Source organism: Falco punctatus (assembly GCF_963210335.1).
Source record: "Falco punctatus genome assembly, chromosome: 10".
Lineage (NCBI taxonomy): Eukaryota > Metazoa > Chordata > Aves > Falconiformes > Falconidae > Falco > Falco punctatus.
Window position 1 is genome coordinate 4,086,560 of NC_137590.1, and position 24,239 is coordinate 4,110,798.

At 48.2% G+C, this 24,239-nt stretch overlaps 2 protein-coding genes across 3 annotated transcripts in view; one reads left to right on the top strand and one right to left on the bottom strand.

Annotated features, from left to right (window-relative positions):
• LOC308071079 (protein FAM83D-B-like) overlaps window positions 1–24,239 on the top strand; it is a 441,583-nt gene that overhangs the window by 240,380 nt on the left and 176,964 nt on the right. The gene's annotated exons all lie outside the window — the stretch shown is intronic.
• ARHGAP40 (Rho GTPase activating protein 40) overlaps window positions 1–24,239 on the bottom strand; it is a 63,866-nt gene continuing 39,627 nt past the window's right edge. For both annotated transcript variants that reach the window (XM_080405970.1, XM_080405969.1), the window contains exon 14: window positions 1–24,239. This exon is cut by the window's right edge and continues 17,978 nt beyond it. The gene's annotated coding sequence lies outside the window, so the exon portion shown is untranslated.

Genomic DNA, 24,239 nt, shown 5'->3' on the forward strand with positions numbered 1-24,239 from the left:
CCCCTGTTAGAATCCGAAAGGAATTTGGGTGCAAAGTGACAGAAATGCGAAAAAAAAACCCAAACCAAACCAAACCAAAACAAAAAATACCCCCGGTGAGGGCTTTCCCCCTAACGGGGTCTCTCGGCCGCTGTTCCCGGCGCGGCGGGGGCTGCTGCAGCAGACAGCCCCCCAAAATGGGGGGGGTTCTAGCAACCTTTCCCGTGCGAGGGAGGCAGGCGGCTGAGCGAGGCTGTCCTTGGCTTTGCGGGGGAATTATTACATGTCACTGCACAAATGGGTCGAGAAAGCCAAGCGGGGCAGCCGCCGGCCTGGGGTTCGCCACGACCCGTGCGCCCGGGGCCCCGGCCCGGTGGGCTTCACCGGGGCAATGCAAACCAACGGGCGGGGGGCGCGGGGGGCCGGGCCGCTGCCGCCTCTGCACGGTGCTGGAAAACGATGGACACCTCGGGGGACGGGGTTAAGTCAACGATTTGTGTTTTGGTTTTTTTTTTTCTTTTTGTTTTTTTTTTTTTTTTTAAGCCTAAGACAAGTTCATTGTGAAAGAAGACGCGAAGGAAAGCTATTTCTGGAGGCTGCAGGGGGCATCAAGGAAGAAGGAACGAAAATTCACCCAAACCGCTGTCTGGTGCGTGAATATTTCTTAAATTCGCCCTGACACATCCCCTCCCCTGCCCCGACCCCTCCGCCGGGGCACCGCGCCTCACCTCCCCAGCACCCCTCGGTGCCGGGAGGGGCAGGGGGTCCCAGCCACCGGCATCACGCCGAGGGTGGAGGAGGCTCATTGAGCATCCAGAGTGTTAGGGAAGTGCCGGGCTCGGGAGAAATCATAAGAAAAAAATTTACAAACAAGCCAAATTTAAACAAAACAAAAAAACCACCCAAACCCAACCCAAACAAATAAACAAAAAAAAAAAAACCCACCAGAAACCCAACACAAAACCAAACCAACCAACCAAAAAAAACCCCAACTAAAACCCACAGGGAGCCGGAAAAGCAGCCCCGGCTGCGGGGGCCGGCGTGGAGCTGTGCCCCGAAGCTGGGGGTCCCCTGCGTGGGCCGTGGGACCCTCCGTCCCCGCCCGCGGCCTCGGACCGTTTCTCGGGGGTGTGTGGGGGGGTGTGCGTGTGTGCTCTGCGGGCAGGGGATCTTTTTTTTTCTTCTGCTGGATGCGGCAACGGACCCTCCTGGCCGGAGGGACCCCCGCCCTGACGTCCCCGGCACAGCCCCAGCTGCCCTCCGAGCCTTGGCGCACCCCGAGGCGGGTAGGACACCGGGGGGTGCGGGGGATGCGCGGGGATGCCGTAGGGATGCTGAGGGGTCCAGAGACAGCAGGGGATCCGAGGGATGGAGGGGCTGGGGGGTGCCGGGGTGTCTCTGTGCCCACTCGGTTAATACCACAGCCGGTTTTAACGGCGGGGGGCTGAGCCCGCCCCCGCCGCGTCCCCCCGCGCTGGTGGGGCGCAGGTCGGGGCTGCCCCCGGCAGCACCCTGCCTGGCTGCAGACACCCCCCGAGGACCCTCTGCCCCCGCTCGCTCCTGCCCCGTTTCTAGAGAAGGGAGAAAAAGACTTTCTGCAGCAGCGGCTGGAAAAAAAAAGACGCCCTGAACTTCTACCGACGGCTAAAACCGGGGGTAAAGCATACCGAAAGGGGGACGGGGGGTGTGGAGGATAGAAGAAAGAGGCAGAGAAAGAGAGGAAAGCGCACCCCGGGGAGGTGGAGAGGAGGGTCGGGGCAGTTACCTCTGCTGCTCTCCCCATCGCCGCCCGCAGCGCGCCGCTCCGCCGGGGAGAGAGTGGGGGGTGATGGTGGGGTGGGGGGTGGGTGGATGGAGGCAGCCGCGTCACTCCTGGGCTCCCCCTAACTCCTAATTAACCCAAGCAGGATAACGGTGCCAAACCTTATCCAAAGGTTAGCGGCTCTCCGGGAGGCGTTTCAGCTGTAAATCATTCCACGTGAAGCTAGAGAGGAGAGAGCCAGCCTGCAAACGAGCCGCAGCCCTCCCCTCTGCCATGGGCTGATCTTTCTGGCACTAACTGCTTTCTTTGCAGCCACTCCTGGGATGGGCTGAGGGTCTCCTCCCCACCCTGTTCCTGTGGGGAACAGCTTGCCCAGACCCCCTCCATCCTTCCCAGTCACTGGCAGATCCAGCCAGAGGAGCAACTGCCTTATCTCCACAGAACAGGCTCAGGGGGGAGGAAGGATTGTGGCTGGGTCTTCTGATTAATAGACTGTGGGAAAAGAACTATTCATGCTCAAAAATCATGTAAGGAAAGCAAGAAAGGCCAGCCCCGGGTGGGTTGTCTTTCTGTATACAGCCCTCAGCACAGGCCCTCTCCCAGCTACTGGGCAGCACTGTGCCACAGCAGTTGCATGAAGGTGTGACTATTTGGGAGCGGGACAAGCATCACTCCTAGTTCACTGCTCAGTCAGGCTCCCAAACCCCAGAGGATTTGGTTCTCATGGGCTTCAGTGGGCTGTGAACTGCCTCAAAGACGCTATGCTGCAAACCATGTCCATACAAAAAAGGGGACTTGCAATTCCCGTGTGCTCAGCTTCATCCTCTTCTGTAATACTTATGAAAAGCGTGGGCGTCTGAGTGCAGGTGTGTAACCCTCTGATTCCTGCCGAGCCTTCTTGCTTGTGCCACAATTATTTCCCCACACCCCTAAAACCTGCTGCTGGGCATGGACAGCAGAGCAGGCAGCTGCAGAGACAAGAAGGCTGGGGGGGCACCTTCCCCCTAAGCAGCCAAGAAGCTTCCCCAGCCCCGTCTGCCCAAGGACCAGCCTGCCCAGAACAGACCAGGTCAGCCCAGACACTGACTCTTGGAGGAGCAGCCAGCCCCCCCGGACATGTATAAGTGTACCTAGAGATGTGATTGCAGGAGTCAGAAGCGGTCCACCTTGCCCCCAGCTGTTGCTAAAAGCACCTCCTGGGTTTACGGCCCAGGCCGTCACCATCCCCGCAGCACCAGAGATGCACAAGCTCATCCTCTCCATCACTAGTGGCTGTGCAGCAGCGAATTTCATCCCAGCTCTGCCTCCCTGTCCCCCCTCCGGCACCACGCAGGGGAACTCTGACAGGATAATAGAGAGTTGCACAATATACTATAAAAAGGCAATTAGATAAACTGCTGGATGGGGACCAGCTCCTGTGACCTAGTTAATAGCTCTGGGAATTTCGGGAGGGTAGGGAAGGAAAAGGCAGCAGTGTCAGTACGCAGCACAGGGTGAGCAGGTTTCAGGGGGGAGGAAGGGCTGTGGTCTGCAGCACAGCACCCTGGAAACGCCCCAAGAAAGCAGCCCCAGCACCATGTAGCAAACACCCCTGCCTTGCGCTGCACCTTCTCCTTGCCTGTATTTAGAGCTTGCCATCAGCTTTTCAGGTATAACGTGAAAGCACTGAATACAGAATCACACAAACTGCTGTTCGGTCTGTGCTCTGGGTAGTGAGGCTGGATTCGTGCATGGTGTGCTGTTCAACACAAAGACAGCTGTGGCCAGAATGACAGGTACTTTGCAATAAGATAATTCTAACAGAGTAAAATCTGAAAGCAAGGTCTCCAGGAGAAAAGCCTGCAATGGATGTCCCCTCTGTATTTAATTTTTTTCACTGAAGACAAAATGGCTGCCTGAATTATAGAGACATAAAACAAAGACAGAGCATATAAAGGGTTGGCATATCATCATTTTAGCTGAACATGTCTTACTACAAGAAAATTCACCTGGAGAATACGTAAAAACTAAATAAAAGCTGCCTGATTTAACTTCACTATTTGCAAAATAGACAACTTCTGATCTGGAATTTGGGAGATGGTTCGTACATGGATTTCTGTGATTTTCATCTCCCGGAAGGGAAAAGCCTGCTAAACCATTATCATCTGTTAACTAAAAATTCATTTTCAGTTGGACCATTACATGTTCTCAAAGATACTTCCAGTAAGTTGGAATTAAATTTAACTCATAGTTTGTCTTTATTGTTGACATAAATATTAAGTGATAGCCATTGGTTACTTGTGATGCCAAATTCCCAGCTCACTACACTAGTATTGTTCCCATGAGCTTAACAGCATTTTCATTGACAATATATAAAGCTTCATCACTGTCAAATTAAATATTCATATATGTACATGCTCCTGTATTTCATAGGGAACGATTATGGACTAGGAAAGGAAAGTGCATACTTCATAGATGCCAAGCTTTTTAATGTCAAATTTCCAATAAAAAGCTCTTCTGAAGAGCCTAAATGCTGTTTTTCAAAATGAGATTATTGTGCTTCCCAGTCCTAGATTGACTGTTTTCCTCCAGCATAATGTTATTTTTTGGGGTTGCTTTTTTTTTCTTTTTCTTTGTCATTTTAAACAAAATCATGATCAACTTGCAATGACCATGCAAGGATTGGAGGGACCTGAGCAAACCCGGCGCGTTCCCGAGCAGAGCAGCAACAAGGAGCCTGCCCGGGAGGATGCTTGTTTGGTCACTGCTCGGTCAAGGGGCAAACACTTACGACGTCCCTTGCTTGCTCTGCTGACCCCAGCCCTGCTCCCTGCAGAGCGCTCAGCTCCTTGCACAGCAGCTCCAGACTCTGCAATTGCTGCCTGGATCCGACTCGCCGCGTCCTGGTCCCATACCCGCTCGTGTTCTGGCTGGTGAATGTTGCTTCAAAGCACAGAATAAAAGCTGCTGTAATGAACGGGTCTGTATAGGAAATTTCCCCCTAAGCAGCCTGTGGTCAGATGATGCCCCAGTACTGAAGAGTTTTTATATTATCTGTATTTTTTTCCTATGTTTTTTCTCTTTCTTTTAAAATATTATTTTTTCTTAATTTTATTTAACCTGTGCAGGCTGTGAGGAACGGCCTCCCAGAGCAGAGCGAAGGCGCTGGCATCCAGCTTGCCTTCAGGGTGTTTCTTGTCAGGAAGGCTGAATCTCAGGCAGCTCCATCCCCCATCTGTCCTTTTTCCTTCTCCATTTTGTGTCCATTTCTGATAAAAGCAGGTCAACGGCACAGACAGTTACTTACATCTCTTGCAAACATCTCCCAGCCCCATCCAAAAGCCAAGATCAGCACATTGGGAAAACCTGGCCCCCACTTTGCGGTATTCCTGGCAATTCAGCCAGGGCTGACAAGGGGGGCAGCAGGGACACCCTCTGTAGCTACCTTTAATAAGGACCTTGCTCAGTGTTTTGGAGTGATGCAAACAGGGTACACCTAAGCCAGGGACCGGCACTGCCGGCAGAATCACAGCCGGGTCTCTGAACCCAGCCCCTGCATCTCTGTGGAGCCTCATGCACGGAGGCTGCAATTTCCAGAGGCAAGATTTGGATGTGCAGCCTCTGTGTGCTGATACCATCAATTACTTTGGTGTTTGTTGGGGTTTTTTTTGCCAGAAGCCAAAAATAAAAGCAACATAAAGGATACTGCCAAAATCTGAGCTGAGCAAAACAGCGTGGGAAGGAAGCTACTGCCGAGTTGTAACGAAAGCCAAAGGGCAAGGTGCGGTACATCATTGCTCCATCCAAAGGGAAAGACAGCTCAGCCCACAGCAACACTCCCAGTGCCGCTGCATCTGCTGCTGGAGAGGATGGGACAGAAAACCTCACCTTGTGCTGGTGTTTACGGGTCCTTTGCATGCCCACTGCTAGCTACCGAGACGCTGGTGCGTGTGGGCAAGCACTGGATGCTGCGCTTGAGTTGTCTGCCTTTGCTGTGCAGTGCGGGCAGAGTCCTGCTCCTAAAAAAGATAAAAAAAAAAAAAAAAGCACCTCTTTTTGCAGAAAAGATCTACACACATTGTTCTTTTTCATCCCACACGTACCGGTGTGAGCGCTGTGATGCGCAGCGCTGGGAAAACATGTCACAGCCCAGGGAGGGTGAGAGTGCAGGGCTTTCTGCAGCAAAAACAGGGCTCGACATCGGGCAGAACCAGCCTCCCTGGGACTAACGTGCACCTGAGGGTAAATGCAAGGAAATGCAGTTTACCTGTGTCTAATGTAAACAATACAGGACCTGCTTGTTTCTTACAAAGGTATCAACTAATCTCAGTGTCTTAATTCGCTGTTGCATCCTGCCTCCTCCAAGTGCCTGATCGCCAACAGAACAGAGCCGGCGGCTCAGCTCCTGCATGCTGACTCTGGATCCAGTCACGGGGACAGCACATATTAATTATAGTCTAAATGTAGCATTTCTACATAGTTTATCAAGTGCTCTGACCTGGAAAGCTTTCCTGTCAGCGCTTCAGATTGGGAAAACTGGGATGGGATATTTATTGTCCTCACAGCCGTGCTGTGGGAGCAGCTCCCTGGCCGGAGGCACCAAGGCACCCAGCCCACCCTGTGGGGTCTCAGCATCAACCCCATACGCAGAAGACCAGACCACTGCAGAAAGGCTTTTCTTCTTTCATCTAGTGTGATGTACAGAAAGGAAGCAGATCTTGGGGCAGGACTGAAATTATCCCTATAACACTGAAACTCTGCCATGTAAATGCCTAAATTAAAGCTGCATTTGATTTGATCTGAACTGCTAATTGTGCTGGCAATAAATCAAGGTACCACTTCTGTTCTTTACAGGGATCCAAGGGTCATTAGCAAATACAGTAACCGATATTTTAGCCACCTTTGTAACTTTTCATCCATTTCTATTGCAGCAGTCCAGACCTCTGTAAATGCATACCAGAATATTCATTTCACAGCAGAGTCTTAAGCGTGCTCAAAGCCTTTAAACTTTGAGAAGAAGATAGCAGCCTGTAAACTCAAAGTATTGCTATTAAACAAACAGTTCTCATAATAAACCTTTTGGCATTGTAACACTATCTTCTTTTAATAGAACAGTACTTCTTAAGCAATTTAGTTAATTTGATTTATAAGAAAAAGAAATTTGGAGAGTGCAAAACCTTAGGAAAAGAACAGCAGGGAAGGTAGCTCTATGATTACCTCCCCCTGCACACATGTAAACTGTGGCTGAGATAAATTCATAATGAGATTTAAAGTTACTTCTCTATGGAGCATATCAGAAAACTGAGTGAAAGAAGACTGTGAGGCTGGGAAAGGAGGGGGTTTGAGAGCAGGACTGTGATTCAGGAACTCTCTTCTAGTGCCAAACCACCTTATCCAAGGATTCTTTTATTCAGACATGTTTTGGTGATTACACTGTGTAGGAGAACCTCAGGACTTGTTCCTCAAAACTTGCAAATGACATTGGACTTACCAAGCCAAGCACAGCACCCGCTCAGTCTTTTCAGGAGGAACAGATGTCCTTCTTGCCATGTCAGAGGTCTTTGGCTGATAAAGCTGGAGGTTTTCTTTTGCCAAAAACTCCTTTCCATGGTACAAATGTGGGGAAGGGGCAACCCAGACTACCAGCTTGTGCAGAAAAGCAGAGATTAAACTTCCTTGTTCCCATTTCCGTCACTGGAGCTTTGTCACTGTAGATAAATCATTTGAGCCCGGTTTCAGCTCACATCCCAACTGATAATGGGACAGAAGTGCCTGGAGGTGTAGTTAAACTAGAGGGTGTCGCTTTCCATGGTCTCTCTAGGTTTAACTCTTCCTGCAAACCAGGATGTCTTTCTGGCCACCTGATGACCAATTTCCCTCTGATATTCCCCCTGACACCTTGCTGGCGCCATCCCAACAGAGCCCCTCCGCAGGGATCCCTTCCTCACCCAGTGCTTCTGCCTGGCTCAACCACTAAAGCCATGCTGGAGGCATCTGCAAACCCCCGTTCATCCTCCCCCCTTCCACTATCAGTTCTTCTCTGCCCCAGGAGGTGCCATTCGTGGTGTGCCAACCCCTAACCCATGTGAGGTGACCTGAGTGACACTGCCAGACTAGAGGGGCCAAAGGTAACACTGACTGGCTCTCATTAACAGGTAATTACCGAGGGGTCTGAAGCTTCCAGATCTGATCAACGGACATTAAAATATCCCTTATCTTCTTCTGTTTTTCCAGTTTCACTCAGAATGTGGCTCTGCTCACCGAGCCCTGGCCTGGGTGGGCTGGGGGTTACCCTCTAAGTCCCTGTATCTCAGAGAAGCTGCTAGAAGTAGCATCTCTTGCTTTGAGTCAAACCTAGTATTTGTTCAGGTCATCACCTGTGGTTTCTCAGTTGTGTTTGTACCCATCAGTCAAATCTTTCTGAGGAAATTCAATCTTTAAAATGTTTTTCCCATAAACCTTCACCGTAGAGAACTGCCTGAAAGAGCAGTAAAAAGTCACCTTTGAAACCAGCTCTCAGAGCAACCAAACAGCAGCTACGGGGCATCTCCCTGGGGCAACGCGAGAGGTTTGGCAGCCAAGAAGTGACCATTACTGAAGGAAACTTCTTGAAAGCAGTTCCAAAACAGGGAGGAGTTCAGAGCAGACAACCCTATGTTCTCAGGTGCCCTGCAAGGAGACAAGGGCGTCTGCAGAGCCATCACTAGGGCTGAGAGCAGGGAAATAAGTCAATAATTGCGCAATCAGTGGCATCTTACTTTTTTGTAATGAACCTGTAGGACCAGGATTTCCCCCCAGCGCCCTCCCTCTCCTCTTTTCCCAGAGCTCATCTTTCACTTTGTCATGCAATTCCCAGCTGGCCAGCTGCAGCCTGCCTCACTCCCTTTTCCATTACACACTCGGCTGAGCTGAGGACGAAAGGGCCCCTGGATTCCAGTGAGAAGGTAATTAATTGACTTTCTGCTCTCGTTGCTATGCGGCAAAGGTGGAAGCTGCAGCAGCTACAGTTCACTTTTAATCCTGGAAGATTAGTCACAAATGGCATCATTATGGAGATCATCAGCTGCCCACAATAATGACAGTGGCTCAACCAAGCAGTGATCTCAGGACGAGAAGGGCTGTGATGAGGAGACCAGGAGCTGCGAGTAACACCCCCCCCCCCCCCCCCCCCCCGCTAACCCATCAGCCCGGCAGCAGTGTTTGTAGCTCCTCTTTTGGGTAGTCTTTCTCCTTTTCATCTTAAACTTGTCTTTAGCCTCCAGGTTGGGCAGAGATCAGAGCCACCACTGCTTTGGTGGCTGGTGTCACCTCCAGCCACACGCTCTGGGTAGGAGGGGAAAAAAAAAAAAAAAATCACTTTCTGGAGCTGTAGGTAAAATAAGTGGCTGATTCAGCACCACGCCCAGAACTCAGGTGAGCACCTTTCCCCAGTGTGACAGCAATGATGTGCCCGTGGAGGCACAGACATTGCCAAGATCAGCTGTTTAGCGTGATGGAATGGCAAATTCTACCAACATTTGTGACAAGATCATTTTTCATCTCAAAATACTAAAAACTATTCTGTAGCTGAGACAGCAGGACTACTCACACACAGAAAACGACACAGATGCTGAAAATATGTTTGAATTTCAACTCTAGACTCACACTGGAAATGAATTCCTCTCTCTTCAGCAGCAATGAGTAACTGCAAAAATAAACCCATTTTATGGAAGAAAAACTATTAACCTCGGGGGATGCTTCCATTCTAAGCTTTATGAGGTTTATAGTAAATCTGAGTAAGAGAAACGGTTTTGTTAATTGTGCAAAAGAGCTTCTTATTCTTCTAGAGTTATGTATTTGCCTGATGAGTTTCAGCTAAGCTGCTCTTCCCTAGCTGCTAAGTCGCTGCTTAAGCATTTTCTCAGTAATTGTGCTCCAGATTTAAAGCAATTTGATAAGGAGGAGCTGCCCACAGAGGTACCCCGCCAGCAACACCCCGAACCTGTCCCAGTGCCCCCCCTCCCGCGGCCGGCACCAGTGGGCAAAGGGTGGGCTGCTTTGGACAGCCCTTACTCTCGGAATCCAAGGGGGTATTTTGGGGCACATTCATCCAGATAAGGGCTTCTCACTGCTTTGGAATTTGGGGAATTAATCCTGGCTCCCCTGAGTAATCAGCTGCTTCTCCACAGCCCTCCCTGGCTCTCCGTGAATCCCCATTGCCTGCAGTGTGATACCTCCAGCCCTGCGGGGCCCGAGGTGCTATTTGCCTGAGAAGGTCAGCAACAGAGCAAATATTTGCCCTTCCTGTGTCTCATTCAGGGCTTTATAAGAATTAAAGTTTTATTTTATGATCAAAATCTGTATCTCTTTCTCCCCTTCCCCCCCCCCCCGCCCCCCCATTTCCTTGTTACCTTAGGACCGTTCCCTTTGATTTCCAGTTAGCACCAGCGCCCTTCTGCCAGTGCACACACACAAAACCTTGCCAGCTATAAATCTATGCCTTCGTGATAGCACAGAAAAGCGTTGTTTTAACCTAGTATTTCTGGATGTCAGCAGCAGCTTAAGATTTGAGCCCTATACACAGCTTTTATGGCCTGGAATAGAAGCAAACCTGCTTAAGCAGCAGCACTTACACAGATGCCCCACGGTGCCAAGACTACGGCAACGTTACAAACAGGGAGCAAGGGGTGTCAGGTCAGACTGAAGAAGTCATCCGCCATGGGTACATAATTAAGTGGGTTACCACGGTGGAGTAAGTTACTACATATCACCCACACCTCAGCAGCCAGCTGTGTGGATACCCCTAGCCCCCTCCTGCTGTGCAACAGAACTCATGGGCTTCAAACATCACCGCTGGAGACGTGATGGTTCAAAAGCACCTGCAGGTGCCTTCAAGCCGTTCTGCATGGCTCTCTGCAGGGTGGTCCCCACACGGAGCCAGACCCCACACCCACATCACTGACCCCAGAAAGTCTTTTGCTACTTGTGTGCCTTGTCCCCAACACTGAGCTCAGCCTTTTCCACTCGTCGGTGCCCTGAGGCAGACTCACCTGCATGTAAGGGCTAATTTCTGGTCAGCTTCCACAGCACTGCATGAGTAGGGCACAGGGGCTTGCTGTGAAACATGCCAAAGGAAGGGCAGAGGGAGGGTTTACTAGCCCTGAGGTGAAAGCAGAGATTCTCTTCGTGCTTCTGGTCTGGGCCATCACCAAATTTACAATGCTTGTAAAAGCGCAAGGCTCACTCCCCTGCCAGCGTGCCCAGGAGAGCCGTCTCATCTTGCTGAGGTGGCAAGTGCTCTCCCACGGGGACCCGCATGCAGACATCTTGCATGGGGGGGGGCTGCGGAGGGGTCTCAGCTGCAGCAGCACCAGGAGTAAAAGCACACTGTCAAAGGTGTCAGTTTATAGCACACAGCTGGGTCGAGGTAAAGATTCATTTTCACCTTTCTGAAATCGTTGCAGAGCCTAAAAGTAATCTCTCTCACTGTTTGAGCATTGTGAACTGCCACCTTCATCCCTATGCGGTGTTTACTCTGAAATTTAATGAAGGTGACCTGTGTCCATGCTACTTGCAAACAGCTGGTTTTCCGTGATCCTGACAAACCAAGTGGGTGGATAATCACTGGTATAGCAGGCGGATGTGTGCAGACATTAGCAGCATCCCAGGAAGCTACTTTCAAATGTTCCCAACTCCCCTTTTTCCATCACTGTGTCCAAAGGATTTCTGCTTGTGTCATCAATAGCATTAATACGCTTACCTGTGTAATTGCTGTGCTTCCCCTTTCTCCTCCTCAGCAATCTGCTCTCAGAAACTGGAATACAACTCTGAGGTGCTCTCTAGAGTGATACTGAAGAAAATTCAGAGCTAAAATGTGGTTTACTGTTTGAACAAATAACACAGATTTCATCCGCTTTGAATTTACAACCCCCTGCACGTTTCCTGTGCTTGAAGAGGCGCGCCATGAGTTGTGGTTCACATCCAGCTGCAGGAGCGCAGCACTTCCCTACGCCCGCCCGGGAGCTACTGTGCTCTGCCCCTCACGTGTGATTTGCATCAGCAAAACCAAAAATGCCTGAGGTTGTAAAGAGGCTTTTCTGAATGGGCACACCCCCTGTGGCAGAGTACTGCCGTGAGAAAGCAGCAGGTTTATTGCCTGAGCCATAGGAAAATTAATTGACTTTTAAAACGTGGGGGTGGCAAAATGTATGGGTATGCGGGTATGCCCTGTGAGTAGACATAACTGATACATATATATATTTATATGAATACAGTGTCTACAGTAGGTCATCTTTTTTCCCATGGAGTTACAGCAGGGTGTGATTTGGCTCATTTGCCTTATGCCCTTACATTCCCTCTAGGGCACTTTTCTATAGGTTACTGGGCAGATACCAGAGGTACAGCTGCTCATCAAAATCCATCCAGACTTACTCCAGTTGCCCCTTTGCTCAGGGAATTACATGGCTCTTTGGGGGCCGCTAACAGAGGAGCTGCCAGCTCCAACTCTCACCTTTCAAAACAGTTGAGCTGAGCGGATTCAGAGCGATGAACCCAGAACATTTTGTTGTGCGCTGATACGCTGCGTGGGTATTGTTGTGACGGACCGCCAAATGCTCAGCGTACACCGACCAGGGGGCTGCAATGATGTAGATAGGAGGCTTGAAGCAGCAGGAGGCAACAGGGAATTATTCCTTGCCTTATCTCCTTTGTTCAGCATACGTCATCATTCCTGTCGTTCCCTGAGCTGGCAGGTCCCAGAAGGACGCATCTGCCAGTGCTGCTCACCTGATAAGAGAAGCTCCATCACGCACATTTGTACGGTTTCTTTCCTTACACACTTTGCATAGCCACAACTGTTGTTCTGCATTTCTTAGATGTAAGAGGATATGGAAGAAAGCAAATGCAACTAACTAATGAAAATGCATATATTGGCTCTGCTGTCACAGCATTCACAGTGGAGACCAGAGCTGGAGGCCTGATATTTGCATGTTACAGCATAAAATGCAAATGTATGCCAAACGCCATGATATTTGATGGGAAGCAACATGATGACTACCCCAGAAAAAATTGTCTGCATAAAAAGGTGTGGTGTGTGTTTCTCTCCCTGTCTCTCCCTTCACCATATTTTAACAGCAGATGTGAGACATACCATAGGCATTTGGAGATGCTCTGCGCAGAGCAGCCCATCCTCAAGGGCACCATTTCCCTGCCCCACACGCTCAGTCTGAGCTGGAGCCTCTAATTTCCTTCTGCAATTGCATTAAAATGTAAATAAAAAGCAGAATAGTTTAAGGTACTGTAACCTCTTCTCTTGCACATTCCTATGGCCAAGGTGGTCTCCATCACCACTGACCCAGATGTTGAAACCGAAAAAGCAAGATATGGAAAGGAAGGTCAAATATGAATAGCTATGGACATACGGAAAGCTTATACACATATGTGCATGGGAATATTTACATACTTACCCAGGGATATACTTGCCTAAGGCCATCAAAATGCCCCTTGCTACAGGGGATCTGCTGTGCTCCGCGGGGGATGCTCTCAGCTGGTGCAAATTGTGACTGCACGCAGTGGAGATGTCTGCCTTGCATCGGTTGGGATCTGCATTTCTAAGAGTCCCTGTTTTGCACTTAGGGAATATCCAGGAATAGAAAGGGTCAGCCTGTGATATCGCCTCAGCTGGAAAAGAGGGAGACTAGGAAAGGAGTTTCCATCAGCTCCTTTAACGGCCGATGCCTGAAACACAAGCGCGACTGTTCTCGGGCTGAAGCCCCTGGTTAGCAAACGCTGTGTGGAGCAACGTCAATGTCTGCAGCGTCAGGCGACAGCCTTTGTGCTTCCTTTCTGAGAGGAGCTCAGGGTGAAACCAGGACAACATGATAAGAAGTCAGAGCTCCAGGTCTCATTTAAATAAGAGCTGATGGCTGGGGAAATGCACAGTGTGTAACAGCAGGACATCTGCCTTTCAAAACTCTCCATTTGAAACAGACTAAAAGCAACTTCTAGACTTCAAATTTGGGAAGTAAAAGCTCCAGACAAATCAGATGTGCCTATTTATTCGTAGATAAGAAAAAGTCCATATTCATTCACTTTTAAAAAAACATGGTAAAACACCCCACATCTGTTTCTATGATTCAACATGCCTAGTCAAGAAATGGCAAGGCTAAACCTTATTTTATTCACAGGTTTTGGGGACATTAAGTATTTTCATCTCTACCTTTAAATCAGCATGCCCTCAGGATTTCTTTCCATGTGCCCTGCTCTGTTCCCATTCCCAGAGGTGGGAGAATTTCTATTGCTTTGAGGGGGTGACGGATCAGGCCCATTGGGAATTTCAGACCTTGTGTCTCTTCTGCATTTTGGGCCTGTGTGTTTAAGAATTGGCTTATTGTCCAGACTGCTAATGTTTTCAATTATGTGAAGCCCAATTCAATATCTCTACCTGATTGGGAGGCAGCAGGAGTTGGCTTTTTGTGTTCTCTGACCTAAAGCTGACTCCATTTGCTGCCTATCTGACTAACTAGTGAAGCAGAAAATGCACACAATACAGCACAATTAATGACAGAGTCTGAAAAACACACCAGATCCCAGCGGAGAGGAAGAAATTAGGCTCTTGCACAGTGAAGGAGTTTGTTGATGATGTTTTTTTTTAGTTATAACATTTTAAAGGGCAGGGGGGATGAACTAGGCTTAGTGGAAAATACCGACTATTTATTTTTTCTAAAATTAGCTTAATTTTTTTTTTAATTGAAGATGATAAGATTAAAATTCACACCAGCTGTGTGGCCCTACAGTGCCAAGAGAGGGACAGGGTTTCTCTGGCCCTTAACAATCTGTCTCTCTTGGCAAATATGGCAAGGTGTTTAAATCTGCTTAAAGAGAAAAATACTCCTTAAAAATAATTGTCAAGTGACACAACTTGCTCCTCTACTATGCTAATAAACTACCATTAAACAGGATTTGATAGCAAAGGTATATGAAATACACCATAGTTTGACCTATTACTTTTTTTGCCGATCTGAACTAAACCAGAATTACAAAGTTACATCTACTTTTGTCCTAAACACTGTGTTTGCTGTGCCATATTGGAGCCAGCCAACTGTTTATCATTATATACCCTAGAAAAAAGGCTAACCTCGTGCTGTGTTTGCTTTGCTGAGTTACACACATGCAGCCAAGCCTTGGCCAGATGCAAGAAGAGACGTCGGCCACAGCTACCTCCCATCACCACATCTTCAGCTACAACTCACTGTAAAGTCAGTTCAGTGTGAAGCAAAACACTATCACTGTGTTAGCAATCGCTAATGTCATTAAATTCACTAATGGGATGGGCCTTTTTAACCTCCTGCTCTTTAGCTCTTGCCTACAAGCTGTCTTTGAACACTGTGAAAGAACCAGTACGAGCAGCATAAGCTCGTTACTGTGATGACAGTAGTATGAACAGGACCCAAGGTATCAGAACGAGGTGTAAGAAGGGAGAGAGCAGACGGATGGAACTATCTCAAGACACCTTTGTAAATCAGGAATGTACCGATATATTTACACTACGCTTCTTCTCAGGCTAATTTATGAGGAGTAACTCCTAATTTTGCAGGTGTCAGCGAGACACAGATAGTCCTTACTAATCTTTTTTAAGCACTAGTTGCCACATTTAAATATTCAGTTTAGATTTTAACTTAATTTTATCTCCCTGCCCTGGAAAGCTGCCACATGCCCTGTATTGTCCCACGGCCAGGGTTTCCTTAGCAGGGCTGTTCCCATGCTCTGTGGTCCTCACCCACCACCTGCGACACCTTAGCACAGGACATGACCTTTAGAGGTCACCCAGCTAGCACAGGACCCTGCAGGCTGCAACAGCATCAGATCTCTACTTCTGATGGCTCCAGTGTAACAGCAGGATCTAAATGAGGAAGCTGAAAACCTCTCTGCAGCATCTTCATCGCTTATCCCAAGGGGCAACAATGTGTTTCACAAGACCTATAGCATTCACAGAATCATAGACTGGCGTGGGTTGGAAGGGGCCTTAGAGATCACCTAGTTCCAAGCCCCGCCGTGGGCAGGGACAGCTGCCACCAGCCCAGGCTGCTCCAAGCCCCGTCCAGCCTGGCCTTGGGCACTGCCAGGGATGGGGCACCACAGCTGCTCTGGGCAAACTGGTCCAGCGCCTCGCTACGCTCACAGTGAGGAATTTCTTCCGGACATGTAACCTAATCTCCCCTCTTTCAGCTTAAAGCCACCCCCTTGTCCTGGCACTACAGGCCCTTGTAAAAAGCCCCTCTCCAGCTTCCTTGTCAGCCCCGCTAGGCACTGGGAGCTGCTCTAAGGTCTCCCCAGAGCCTTCCCTTCTCCGGGCTGAGCCACCCCAACTCTCTCACCCTGTCTCCACAGCAGAGGTGCCCCAGCCCTCTGAGCATCTTTGTGGCCTCCTCTGGACTCACTCCAACAGGTCCGTGTCCTTCTGATGTCAGGGGCTCCAGAGCTGGATACAGCACTGCAGGGGGGGGGTCCACTGCAGGGGGGGGGGTCTCACCAGAGTGGAGCAGAGGGGGAGAATCACCTCCCTTGACCTTCTGGTCATGCTGCTTGTGCTGCAGCCCAGGATATGGTTGGCTTTTTAAAGTAGAAATGCTTTTTAAAAAAATGCAACACATGTAAGTTATACAGAGCCAAGATCTCACACAGCATTGGGACTATTAAATAGTGGCTGTGCTGTCTCCTGAATAAACACACCAACACGCTACCCATTGGCTTTCACAAGGGATGGCACTCGAAGCCCAGCACAAATTTCTCTCTAAAGGCAGGGAAGGACACACAGACCACAGCCACAGATGCTGGTGACTGTTAGAAAATGAAGCATGCAGGAGACCCAAAGCATCATAGTTGAACTTATTCCTACAACCTTAATTTAGCATCAGCCAATACTGTGGGTCCTGGCCCATACCGTGCATGGAGAGGGTAACGCTCCAGAGAGAATAAATAGCAACATTTTCATTTATTTTCCCTGTTCACTCTGTGGCCACAAGCTTCACTGGTTGCATAGACGCTATTCCGACGTATGAGTGTCTGCTTCCCCAGAGGCCACTTTTCATGGCCAATAGAACAAACGGATTTTTCAAGCGCTAATAAATATATCTGCACTGTGATTCAGTAGGACACAGTAGTATCATTCCCACCTTACCTATGAAGTACAGTGCTTGATTGTATAGTCAGCTTGAAACACAACGGATATCATATTTTCCAATGGAATTTAATATTCTTCTGCAACTGGTATCTTCAAAATCCAAACTCTATTGGCTTTAATTGCATCCTGGAGGAGTTGGACTATTGAAGAATCACATCTCAAAGTATCAAGCTGTGAAATATTAACATAGCTGTACGTATGTTCTTTAATGGGTATTTTTGAAAAATAAATACTCTTCAGCTTGAAAACATTGATTTTCATGGGAATATACCTTTCATTCATCCTCTCTGGGGAACAGACAGTGCAAGCACTCAGCGCCGTGCCAGGCCAGGGCTCTGATGAGCAGGAATGTGTCATTTGTCCCCTTTGAACATCACAGCACTGGCATATTTTGGCAGTGATTTTCAGATTCTCTCCTCTTTACAAGAGCCATAGAAGTTTGTTGAGGTTTTTTGTTTGTTTGCTTTGGGGTTCATTATTCTGGTGTGTTTGTTTGTTTTAAACTGCAAATTTAGTAATCATTTATTTTAGTACAAACAATTTGAAAATATTTCAGAAATTCCAGTTTCCCCACTGCTTTTCTGCACTTTCCAGCTGTTTATTAGGGAGACATCTCACTGGATCCAAGTGGTAATACATGGCCTTGAGAGAGCTTGCAAATGGATTCTAAATTGATGTTTAAAAGCCTTGATTTTTCTAAATGGGAGAGGCTAATGAATTTTAATTCCTTGGTAGGTCAGCTACTTCAGTAAAAAGGGATTTTTTCTACTAGTAGCAAGCCATCTGTTTTGGAGACTTGTTTACTTATTTATGTATGTCCTGACCAAAAAGCACTTGATTAAGGCTGTGTTTTGTCACTCCAGAAATTATAAGGAGTGCTGCTGGAGCAGGTTTTACTTTGTAAACATTCAAAAGGAAGGACAGGTGGAATGGAATAAATATATTAACTGAAGGCCAAAATGTGAGCATTCCTACCAGCACCCTGGTGTACAAACAATTTTCGTATGCTCAGACTGCTGAAACCCACACCGAGTGGTTTAGGGACTACAAGAACAGCAGCCAGGTCTTGCTCCCACAGTAAAGCCAAGAATAAAAGTTCAGATTTCAACGTGCAACTTGGGCTCTTTACCTGAGCGTTACCACACCTGCCCATGGTCCAGGTTTGCAAACCTCACATTAATATCCAACTCCTCAAGATTCTGCTGCAAATTATCCCAATCAACATCACAAGCTAAAGGACCACCAGAGGAGAAGGCAGCCTCAGAGGGACAAGACGCACAGCCCTTTTCTAATTCTCCCTGAACATTTAGAAGTTGGACAGTCCCATTCTTTATTGTTTAAAAACGCAAAGCCAGAAAAACTAGTGTCCTCACCAACACGTAGCTAGGCAGAGGGGTTCCTGATGCATGCAAGAGGAGAAGCTGTGAACTGCTGCTTTTTCTGTGGAGATCTTGCAGCCATTGCACATTACCCGCTGTTCTGCCCCAGAATAAAAAGGTGGTACTATTGCTTGGCGGAATGATGCAGTTCTGTTCAGCCATACTCCAGCCAGGGGAGAATAAGCTGTTTCACTGGTTTCCTCGTTCTAGTCTAGAGAGGATCAATCTCCCCTAACCTCAGCACCATCCTTTATAGAAAAACATCCCCAAGGTGTGAAAATTTTTCCCAGTTTCAAGAACAGAAATGATGACACCTCCACCTCTTGCCACCTTCCATGGGAGAGAACCTGGAACATCGAGTAAAATGGGGAGAAGAGAGGAAGAACCTTCTGTCCCCCTTAAGGAATGGTGAATGGCTCGATGGTCTGGCCAGCTTTCAGCTGCTGATGGAGCACAGGAGTGCCATGAAGAACGCTGTAAGGGGGGACAAAGCCCGTGATAACACATTGGCAGAAGGAGAAAAAAAGAACAAACTTGAGGGAAGGGTGACAACCTGTGCTGGAGCCCACAAACCCTGGGGCTGTCCCCCACTAGAACTCCCTCTTGATAAATGTGGTCCTTGCAAAGCATCAAAGCCTTGGTGTTCCTTCGCAGGCACACTACAGCTCACTGCCACCAAGGATGGGATGAAACAAGGTTTACTCTCTAGTCTCTGTGTCCCCAGAGAGCAATGCCCCAGCGATAGCTGAGCGCAGGTAGAGGCAATGGCAAAGCTGGGAGAGACCGTCCATGGACCCCTCCCCACCAGTGCTCACCACACAGCTGCTGCACTCAGCATCTCGTGGCCATGGTGCTGCCTGGTGAGGACCCTCCGTACAGGGACAGAGGGTTTCTGCTGGGTGCCATCCCCTTCCTTGCATAACCGAGGAGCTGCAGGGGAGAAAACCAAAACTAGAAGCCTCTGGACTGAGATATATTGCTTAGTTAATAACATCCTTCCCTTCCCAATGACCCCAGTGCAGAAAGGAAGGGCTGAGTGGCTTTATCTTTATTCAGTGCCGTGGTCCTTCTGGGACACTTGAACGTGATCGCATCATTTTCAGTGTCAGACTTGATAAGACGCTGATTGTGTTTCCTCGTTGCTCTGTGGTCGAGGACTTCCCCGGCAGCCTGGGCAGTTAATGGGGACTGACTGGCTCCCCACGCTCGCCAGCCCCGTTCCCTTTGGCTTTCTGCAGCAGCACATTAACACAACAAATTAACATTGTAATTGCCTTTTAACTATTTATCACTGTGGAAAAGGGGGGGGGGGGGGGGCGGGGGCGGGAAGAAAATAAAAAGGGAAGATCACAGGCAAGGACCCTAGAGATAGCTTAGAAAGGCAGGTCTCTCTCTGCACCTCCCTTTATTTCTATTTATAGCCAGCCATTAAGTTATGCTAATAACAGCCAACCACAGGGTATGGCAAATCCCTTGCTCAGGCACAGAAAAAGCACGGAGTTAAATATATTCAGTTTACCCAACTCACAGGACTGGCGCGACTGCTACCAAAACCACAGGGATCTAATAGCAGCTTCAGCAGCTTTCATTTAGGTCTATTCACACAGCAGAGCCATTGCCAGAGTATGTACGTATTTGGCACATACATACATGTAAATCAAGCACAGAATAAATAAAACAAGAAAACTCAAAATACCCAGTATCAATGACTCGGACGTAACCAATTATTTTGGCAAAGGACAATTCACTGCAGTTCATAAATGGATTCATCTGGGAGAAAACAGCCCTTTTAGCCAAACAGCAGCATAATGCATCTGCCACCAATTTCTCCGGAGCAATTGCGTCAAAAATAGCATTTATTTTAACTCTCCCTCACATACAATTGGTTGTTATGCCATTTTCGTGTATATGCAGCAGTTTCTAATGGGGATTTCATCAGGTCCTCACATAACCTATATATTTAATCAGATTATCCAATTAAATAATACAGCCTTAAACGAAATCTGCTGTTCCCTCGAGTAATTCTGGGAAAGCTTTCATTGCTTGTTCTTGTGCTTAAAATGTACTAAGAGCACTGTCTTCTGCAGCTATTTTTAGGCATACAGACATTTGTAAAACACGCATAGTTAATTTCTAGATACCAATATCTTGTTTTCCTCATCAAATTACAGCAGGCAGAAATGTCACATTAACCTATAAAATCACAGAGCACATAAAAATAACGATGGTGGCTTTATCTTTTCTGACTGTGAGCAAGCACAGGGTGAGGAAGTGATTGCTGATGGCAGGGTTTTTGTAGAGAAAGGAGGGGAATCCCACCAGGGCGATGTGACTGCTGTCGCTCCCACACAGGGCTGAGCCTCGTGCTGACCTGCACCCTTTGAAACGTGCCAGCACCTGCCTGGCAGAGGGGCAGCCACGGAGGCTGGGTACCCTCTGGAAGCCCCTACAACTTCCCCAGCAGCCATCACGATGAGGTGCTGCGTGATGGATCCAGTTCTTGGGGCAACTCGTCACAGTTCACCCCTGGCTGCCCCATGCCGTCTGTGGGACCACAGCAGCCCTGCTGCTGAGCTGGTGGGGCAGGAGCCAGCGCTGGCTCCAGCTGAGCAGATGCTCTAGGTTCGAGTATTTCTATAGCCTTTGGAGCAAGCATATCCACGCAGGGAAAGGCCTTTTAAAGTGCTGGAGCTTGCAGATCCCCAGGAGGATTTCACACGTGGAAGGCCATCACAATGCTCTGCCACAGGGATTGCTTCGTCCTGCAGCAAACCCTACAAGGATGGTAACACCTCTGGTTATTTTGCCTCCCAGTCCCTATCTTGGTAAGACACGTTACCTTACTTATCAATTTACAGTTTAATCCAACATCTCCATTTATTTTAGCAATTATTAAATGGGTCACAAAATACTACCAGGAGGAAAGCTGGGAGGTGTTAGAGCACAGCAGTCTCCAGAGCGGTGCAGGAAGCAACGTAATGGCTCAGCACCGCAGTTAAGTGAACACAGACACCAAGTGTTATAACACAGTGTTTTCCCAAGGGCAAAATTGGGGAAAAGTGACAAATTCAATCTAGGCTGAGCACAGCAAGCAGACTGGTTGACAGACTCTTCTGGCTACTACAGCACCAAGCTCCTCCAAAAGCCACTCGCAAGGCGCAGGGATGCCAATGCAGCAGCTCCCGCTGGCGTGCCCCCATGGGACTCCCCTGCGAAGTTCTGACGGCCAGTGCTTGGTGCTCAGGGTTTCTGCCAGCCTGGCTCTCCCAAAGTGCCCAACTTGGGCAGATTTGGCAGTGCTGGTCAGAGCCCCAAAACACGTTCTGTGCTCAGGCACCAGGTGCACCACAACTCTATGAAGAAGTCGGTTGCCCATGTATGCCTCTACCAAGTCAAAGAACTTATTACCTATACACTTTCCTTCATCCCTTAAGGTAATAATAATAAAAATAATTAGTTAGTTAAAATACCTATTCTATTTCTTTTCTCCTCCCTGCCGCCCCACACCCCAGTAAAGCAGTTGAGAGGCATCCACCCCTGCATCAGCTCTTGGACATCCCCCAACTTCCCAACCCTCCCCTTCCTCCAGAGGGCAATTGGTGGGAAGGGGGCTATTTTGTAATCATTAAAATTTAATTTTATTTTTAAGCGGACATGCTGCCATTTCAAAAGCTCCCTGGTGAGAATGGGATTGGCAGTCTGGGGAAGAGAGAGCAGAGGTGGCAGGGGGCAAGGATGCGGGAGGCATTTAACACAGCAGCTGTAGGAGCAGCGGAGATGCTGCCGGCGCAGGGAGGGGTTGGCTTCTTGCCAGCCTGCTCCACACTCTGAAAAATAGCAAAGCTAATAACCTCAATTACAGCCCGGCCTCTCTGGGGGTAGCGGATGGGGCCTTTGTTTATCTGAATTCCAATGTGAAAGCAAAGATTGTTTTCTGTCTGCAGGGGCACATGTTGTACAGACGCCAGAGAAACAAGCAGTATGCTTAAGGAAAAGGAAGGTCAGCTATACTTTCTTCCAAAATTCACCTTAGATGCTGACAGCTTCAATACCTTAAATTCATCTCCTTTGGGCTCCCAAATATTTTAATTTGGCAACTAGAAGGCAGCAAGTCACCTGGAAGGTGGCTATCAAAGTTTGAGCCTCAGCTGAAACAGGGATGGGTTTTCACCTGCTGTGGCTGTACCACTGCCCGCACTTCCACTGCGGCACTCATCGTAAAAATGGGTCTTACGGCTTTTTAAAGAAGTGTGGAGCTATTCTGTAACAGTATGTGGTGACTGATTACCAAAAATATTTATTTTACAAATACATTAGTTAGACAGGGATGCCTAGAAGGAATAGGCAGAAAGAAAACAGCCACCTCTGTTGAGATGGGGCTCTGTCAAGCCACATCTCAAAGAATATTTGAGACTTGGGCAACATTGCTGGACTTCTTGCCATTTTCCTACCTGATTACAAATCTAATCTACATTCAGGAAATCTGGAAAGATCAGGTAGAGAAATCACTACCTTCATCGTGAGACCAGGGACCAGAAAACAGAGTATGGCAGCATCTATGCAGGGTCAAGAAAAACACAGCACGTTGTAGAGGCAAGGTCTGCCTATATCACCATTGGAGAAAAAATAACTACAAGAGATTTCATGGAAAATAACTGTCACTTTAAGACCCTTCGTCATATTTAAGCACCGTTCCTGCTGATAAAATGAGCAATGCTTTTGTTCATGCATGGTTTCCCTCCGCATGTCACTGGACACAGAGCCCTGCAGGCTCAGTGATTCAGTTGGGACTGCCAGATGGTCCATACGGATGGTCCTACGTTGCAGTTTTAATGCAGTTTACTGTGCTAGAACTTCATTTTCACGTGAAAATCCATGTAAAGGCTTGTCAGGATCAGCAAAGCCTGTGACATTATTCAGCTACAGGCTCCCCCTCAGTCTGCCAGCACACCCAAGCACCCCGCTACCTATGATGCTTATAGCAATATGCCTTCAGGCTGCATTTGTATAAATTTCAATGGGGGTGAACTCACATAATGGAAGTTAAATTTTCTCAGTTTCCTTACGAAGCAGAGGCAATCGGCCAGCACTCACAGACACGTCACACGTCAGCTCTGTGCCCTGTATATACACGCAAGAAACACAAGCCTTGTTCACCTGCAGTGGCATAAATCTGAAAATACATCTAATAATTCCCAGTTCCCACTCACCAAATGCTAGAGGCAGAGAAACAAACCACTTCTTCTCAGTGTCAGTCAGTAAAAGGGGAATGCCACCCATTTTTGGCAGCCCGAAATCGGACAGACTATAGATAACGTGTTACCAGGGTGTGTTAGATCAGGTTTACACAGGCTGACTAAAATCCATCACTCCTTGCAGCAAACAAGGGTAGTGAGATTATGCTGTCAATATGTTTTGCCTATGGAAAACCAGAATCTAACAAGCAATGTAACAGCTCAGGTTAGATACCCCTGCCTCAGGCTAGGAGTTGAGTATTTCCTTGGCTAAGAGAACCTTACAATTTAACCTTTGCCTGATCTCACACATGACTGGCTCTTAAAAAATTACAGCAGAAGAACTGTGAAAGACAGAGGGGGGAGTTGTTGTACCTTTGACCTTGTTTGCTCACATTGAATAACAAGACACAGAAGGGTAGAGGCTGGGATCTAGCACAGCCAGGCTAAACCTCACCATGGGCACATGCTGGTTTGCATTAACCACAAAGGCACTATGGAAAATTCATATGAACCAGTCATACCAGACCCACAAACCAAAGCAGATGTCATTGCCTTGTCCTCACTATGGAGCTGAGCATCACACGGTCACACCGGACCAGTGCTGCATTGTTCACCAGGGACTGGAGCCTTTACAGCCTGACACCATGGGCTGCACCTTCAGACTTCAAATCATTTCTCCCCCTTTAAAGACAGTACAAATCACACAAAACTTAGAGCTGGAGATTTACCCCACACATATGACA